Raw genomic sequence first — 6,000 nt, 5'->3', positions numbered from 1 at the left:
GATTCCTCCAGTCATACCCCACCTGCCTGTACTTACCACAGCCACCCATTCAGATTATTAATTTATCAAATGGATTAATCCACCAATGAGATCATGAGCTAATCATTGCAGCTGTGAAGGTTGCTATATTGCCAACACATGAACTCTTTGGGAGATATTTTTAGATCCAAACCATGACACTACCATGATTGTAGCTTTCAGCTTTGAGTTTGAACCATGAAATGTGGTCTTCTTAATGGCAAATGGCACATCAAAATAGTTCGTTTTCATGGTTTTACTTTAACTTCAATTTTTTTGGTTATTAAAGGAGATATTGGCACATTAAGCTGCCGCGTCCGGCAAAATGGACCGAGTCCGGCGGGAGACGTCGGGATTAAAAAAGTTCACAGGACACCAAGGTTCTTCATCCAGGAGAGACTGACTTTATTATCTCAGCTCATGCTTATATATTTCTTGCAGATAGAATGGGAGGTTACTAGTAGGCGGGAGCAAGGACAGAGGGGAGCAGGTAGGTCTTGTCGACTCATACTAAGCCTTCAACCAGGAACCTTATCAGACCCAAGCAGGTCAGAACGTTCCCATATGACCGTTATAGGCTGAATATGAAAACAGACACCACAAATCTTTCAAGGCCTTGGGAGCTGGCCTCTTTGGCATGCACACAAGAAACCAGGGCTGGCACCAAGCCCCGGGGGCCAGGGGGAATCTGAGCCAGCATTAAGCAATTCTAGGGGGTGAGGCTTGGGAAGAATTAGATGGTTGAATTGAATCTGGCAAAGCTCAATTAATGGGGACTCAGCAAATGTATGCTAAAATTAGCTATTGTAACCTACAGTTAGTCTGTAAAATTGTAACATATTACCTGCCTATTTCATTTGTTTGGAATGAAGCGGATCATTAGAACATAATACATTGAACTGCAGGAAAAGTTGTACTAAAACTTAAATGAGAATTAAAAAATGTTGCACAATTTTGTGGAGGCATTTGCACAATGCTTGCTTCCTTTTTTGTGTGAATTCGTTGATCTTTTGACTGTTTCATTTTTCATATTTGTGAGGTATAAATAAAGAAGATGATATTTGAGCTGATCAAATATCTTAGAATCAGATTCAGTTAAAATAGAGGAAAAGGAAGAAGGCCTTTCTGATGGACAAAATCTTGGGAGTGTAAGTGTTGAGGGGAAGAGGTACATGTGGTCCTGGAGGACAGTGGGTAAATCTCTGGCCCTTTGACATCAGAACACCTTGAACCAAGATCCCACCACCTCCTCCATCCCTCTTCAGTGCTGGGAGTGCAGAGATGACTATGATGTCAGACAAGTGATAAGTGACATATGGAATAGTAAAGGGATCCTGTTATGGTCTTTAAAGTGCTAATAGGTTTAGACTTTACTTGTAATTGGAGTTCTAGGATAATTTAAATAGAAAATGGAAAAGCTTTGTTTCTGTAGACATTGGTAAATTTACACACAATCTTATTCTCTTATATAGAATCAACCCTCTGTGGAAGGTACTTAAGTCACAATAGCCACTGTTATACTTATTTTATGTACATTGTGTTTGTTCTCTATAAAGCTCGAAATAATAGCCCTGTTGAAAGACCTACATTTTATGCCGATAAAGCGTTCTAAAGTTTTTTTCATGAAGTTCAATCATTAGAAAACTTTAGTATATAAACAAGTTTGATGAGAAGGTTAATGTAATGGAAAATTAACAATAGAATAAAAACTTGTTTTACTACCTAATTAGCATTTACTTAAGAGAATTTTCATTTATGCTATAAGAAATGTTGACGGCTGAAAAATATACATATTTTAGAAATTCTTCTTTGTCTTTCATATCGAGACATCCTCACAGGCACACACACTGAAATGTGAAGTTTCATATACATATAAACAATGGTTTTCACTATCCTTTATCCTTTCTTTAAAATAAACTGCCTGAATTTCCTTGTTCAGGCTTTTAGAGATGAGAAGGGATTTGTTTTTCTTTTAATGGTTTGTTGACTCAGAATCATGTTGAGTATAACAACTATTTCTTTTAAAAGTTTTGTTCAATCGTTGAGCACATTATAGATTTAATTTTTCATGGGCTTTGTACATAACACAGGCAGGAGGAGGAACCAGGAAGAAATGGCTGAAAATGCTACCTTTTTTCAAGAACACAAAGGATGTCCCTGTGTTGTTCTCTGTTGTTGCCTTTAGAGAAGAAAACATACAATGAGATGGACACGGAGAGCCCTGTGGGCAGAAAAGAACCCGTATTCCTTTCAACACAGATTCTCCACTAGGGACTCTTGCATAGCTTATCTTCTCAAACTGACTGCAGGTGACAGGCATTGTTTACATTCTCATATTTACAGATGAGGATAACAAGGCTTAGCCAGGAATCACCAGGTGACAGAGATGGGATTTGAATTTGCATGAGTCCTTCCTGTCATTATTCATCACTGTCAGGGACAATTTAGTATATTTGGTGAAAACTGTCTGCATCTAAGTTTGTTAAAGAGCAAAATTAGATGGGTTAAGGGTGTTTATAACTAGTATTTCAGAGTGATTTAAAAACAGGATAAAATCTTTTTGTTCAAAAGGATTTAGGTAGTCTTTTGCCTCAAGAATGAAAAAAAAAAAGCCATATAGCTTTCATATGAACTAGGATGACATGAAGAAGATTTTAAAATCGGAAATATTTTGCACTTACAATGGGTAAATGAACTCATCCTTGTGCCTCACTAGGAAAACCAAGACAACCTCTTGGACCTCTGGACTCTCCTTTGTCAAAAGTCGGTCCTCTCTTGGGTACGCATCTACATAATGGGCTTTTCCACCCACTTCTCCTATCAGATGCCAGTGGGGGAAAAGGGCTAACATATTCTAGAGATGTCGACATCTTCTGGCTGTTACTGAGCAGGCTGTCACTGCCAGCACTATTCTTCAGCTCCGAAGCCTTAACTAGCCCAGTCACCAAGCAGGTATCTGTGGCAAGGCTTTAAGAAAGGAGGCAGTGAACAGGGGTCCATGGACCCTGTGATGATCCTGGAAGGCCTTGTCACAGGGAAGTGGCAGGAGAGCCGATGTAAAATCTGTTAGATACAAAAGCTTCCGTTCCCAGCCCAGAGTTTCCAAACTAGAGTAATTTCTATTTAATGTTCAAGTGGGAACAAAACAAAGGGAAAGCTCTCAGCATTACTTTAAAACATTATAAAAGCTTTGGTTTGGGCAATCTATAGCTGCTACTGCAAATGTGGGCACTTAAAGCAGAACACAACAGGTGAACTCAATCAAATGTTCATGTGTGAAATGTAAGCTCGGTTGTAGGCCGTTCTGAAGAACTATTATGCCAATAAAGAGCAAATGTAATGGATTTTTTTCCCCTGTGAGGCACAAATAGGGACTTTCTAATTTACTTCTTATGGGGCCTATTGAAAAAAAAAAAAAGAACATGGTGATCTACTTGTGAATATCCTTGTTTTAAAAAATATCAATTACTTGCTTTTGCAATTAAAAACATAAATTAGCAATGCTTTGTTCCATATTGTACTTCCTAGAATCATAAAGGTGAATAAAGTACTATTTCCATACTTTCCTCTATCATTTCTGAATGTGTAGAAATTTAATTAGTTTGCTTTTTCTTCCCCTTGGCATTGACAATTTCTCCTCTCATTAAAATTTTTACCTATTCTTTTTTTCTTTGCATGAGGACATTTTAGAATACCGAAGATCAGTTTCTTCCCTACTCACCATGACATTTTTTTCCTTATCAAATCCATGCTGAAATTTTACTCTTAGCCTACAGCTTTAACTATGCATGAAAGCACTTTATATAAGGATGCCTTTTAGTATTTCCTTCTCTACACCACAAGACAAATAGTCCTTTAAGTTTACAAAGTAGTTTGACTAGATGGTACTTTCTTTAGATGCCAACATACAACAAAACAAGGAAATGAAGTGGTGTTTAGCAGTATAAAGATATATCTGTTCTCCATGCCTGCCCTAAATTAGGTAACATCGTCAATTATCCATTTAGTTGAATTGAATGGAGTAATTCCAGTCTAAGACTTTGATAGATGGAGTGAAGAGACTGTGATATGCAGCAAGACCAAAGCCCAGTTCTCCTGACGCACACTTTGGAACTCTTTTCAGCAAATGACAATTGGATAATATTAATGACAAGTCCATGAGTTTTGCTATAGACTTGAATATTTTCTTAAAATTTTTATAATCTACATGTGCAAATTTCCCATTTCCTCTGCTAACTTCTGTTTAAACTCCATCAATTCCAAGAAATCTTTATTACAAGAGGGCTAGAGACTCCTCCTTGCTCCCATCAGTGAAGTAGCGCCCTCTATCTTTAGTTAACTCACACCTAATTTTAGTATTTTGAGCACTAAACATCCAATGTTTTAATGTCTTCAGATAATTTTCTTGCTTCTAAGAATTTTCATGTAGTTAAGGAAACCAAAATAATTTACTTGCAATCACTAAAACGTCATAAGCATAGATGCAAAGACTCCGGAATCCCACAAAGCTTCAGAGCTCATGTCATGTAGATCTTAAAGGACGGATGTCCTCAGAACAAGTATTGCATCCAGGTATGGTGGTGTATGCCTGTAATCCCAGTGGCTCAGGGGCTGCGGCAAGAGGATTGCAAGTTCAAAGCCAGCCTCAGCAATAGCGAGGCACTAAGCAGCTCAATGGGATACTGTCTTTAAATAAAATACTAAAAATAGGACTGGGGTCGTGGCTCAGTAGTTGAGTACCATGAGTTCAAATCCTGGTACTCTCTGCAAAAAAGAAAATTTCATTGGGACCTCCTAAATCAAGAATGCATCAAAGTTGGCCAGATAATGTACTTATTGTAAGAGGCTTTTTAGAAATTATAATTTAAATTACTACATAGAACACCTCTTTGAGGGTGTTTTGTGTATAAAAATGACTTAATAAACAGCTGAATTCATTCATACTAGAAGACTCCATTTGTTAAAGTTTCATCACCCATGGAACGTGAAGCTCTTTGGGGAAAATACATAACATAATGTAGCTTTAAAATCAGAGCTCTCAAGAGTCAGTTTCTCAGAGGCATCCAGACAGTGTTTATTTAATGCAGTTATCACTGTCATCATCATAATCATCTACACTTTCATGATTTCCCTTGGTCAGCAGGTTACTTTGTGCCAGACACTTCTTATTTAATCTCAACCATAATTCTTCACCTCTTTAAAACCTATAGTGCAGATTTTAAGAAGATCTAAAAATCCGAGGTGGACATTGTTATCTCCATTTTTCACAGTATAAACTGAGACTCAGAGTAATTATGATATTTCCTTAAATCACTGAAATAATAGATAGCAGATCCAAAATCCAAACAATTCAGGTCCTTCTAACTTCAACTCCATTGCCTATACACATTTCCACAGTTAACCTAGGAGAAGAGGAAGTATTTTTTTAAAAAAAATTATTATAATTTGCATGAAGTTCACTTTTCTTTGATTATGGTTCTATGAACTTTGGCAAAAGCGCAGGGTAGAGTGGCAACTAGAACCAGTGTGAAAGAATACTTCCATTACTCCCCCAGATTTCCTCATGGTATCACTTTGTAGTCACCACCCCTCTCCTTGAACCCCTAGAAATTACTGATGTGTTCTTTGTTCCTGAAGTTTTACCTCTTCCAGAATGACATATAAACAGAATCTACAGAATACAGACTTTTTGAGCTGGCTTCTTTTGCTTTGCATAATAGATGAGAGATTTAGATAGGTGGGCTGTGTGGAGGAAATTTATCTGTATGTGACCATTAGTTTTGTTGTCCATCTGATGGTTTAAGATGGTTCTGCTCCTACAGGGAGTACGAAGCTGACTGTCAGCTAGAGAGACTCAGTTTTCATCTGTGTGGTCTCTTCAGCAGTTAGCTTGGTTTCCTCCACATGGGGATTTTAGCTTTCTAAACATAGTGGCTGGAAAAGTGGTCCTCCAGGGCCTTCCTCTTGCTTGCACATGGATTT

General features: G+C 37.7%; 1 long non-coding RNA gene across 1 annotated transcript in view; it reads left to right on the top strand.

The window, feature by feature from the left end:
* Window positions 1-342: 342 nt before the first annotated feature.
* The window catches only part of LOC308636789, a 192,530-nt gene continuing 186,872 nt past the window's right edge, over window positions 343-6,000 (top strand). Inside the window, exon 1 of the long non-coding RNA XR_014019478.1 lies at window positions 343-398. This is a non-coding gene — a long non-coding RNA (uncharacterized lncRNA). The remainder of the gene's footprint in view (window positions 399-6,000) is intronic.

Source organism: Spermophilus citellus, assembly GCF_964194105.1.
Source record: "Spermophilus citellus genome assembly, chromosome: 17".
NCBI lineage: Eukaryota > Metazoa > Chordata > Mammalia > Rodentia > Sciuridae > Spermophilus > Spermophilus citellus.
Note: the sequence above shows the minus strand (reverse complement) of the source record. Positions and strands in the feature narration are given on the sequence as shown.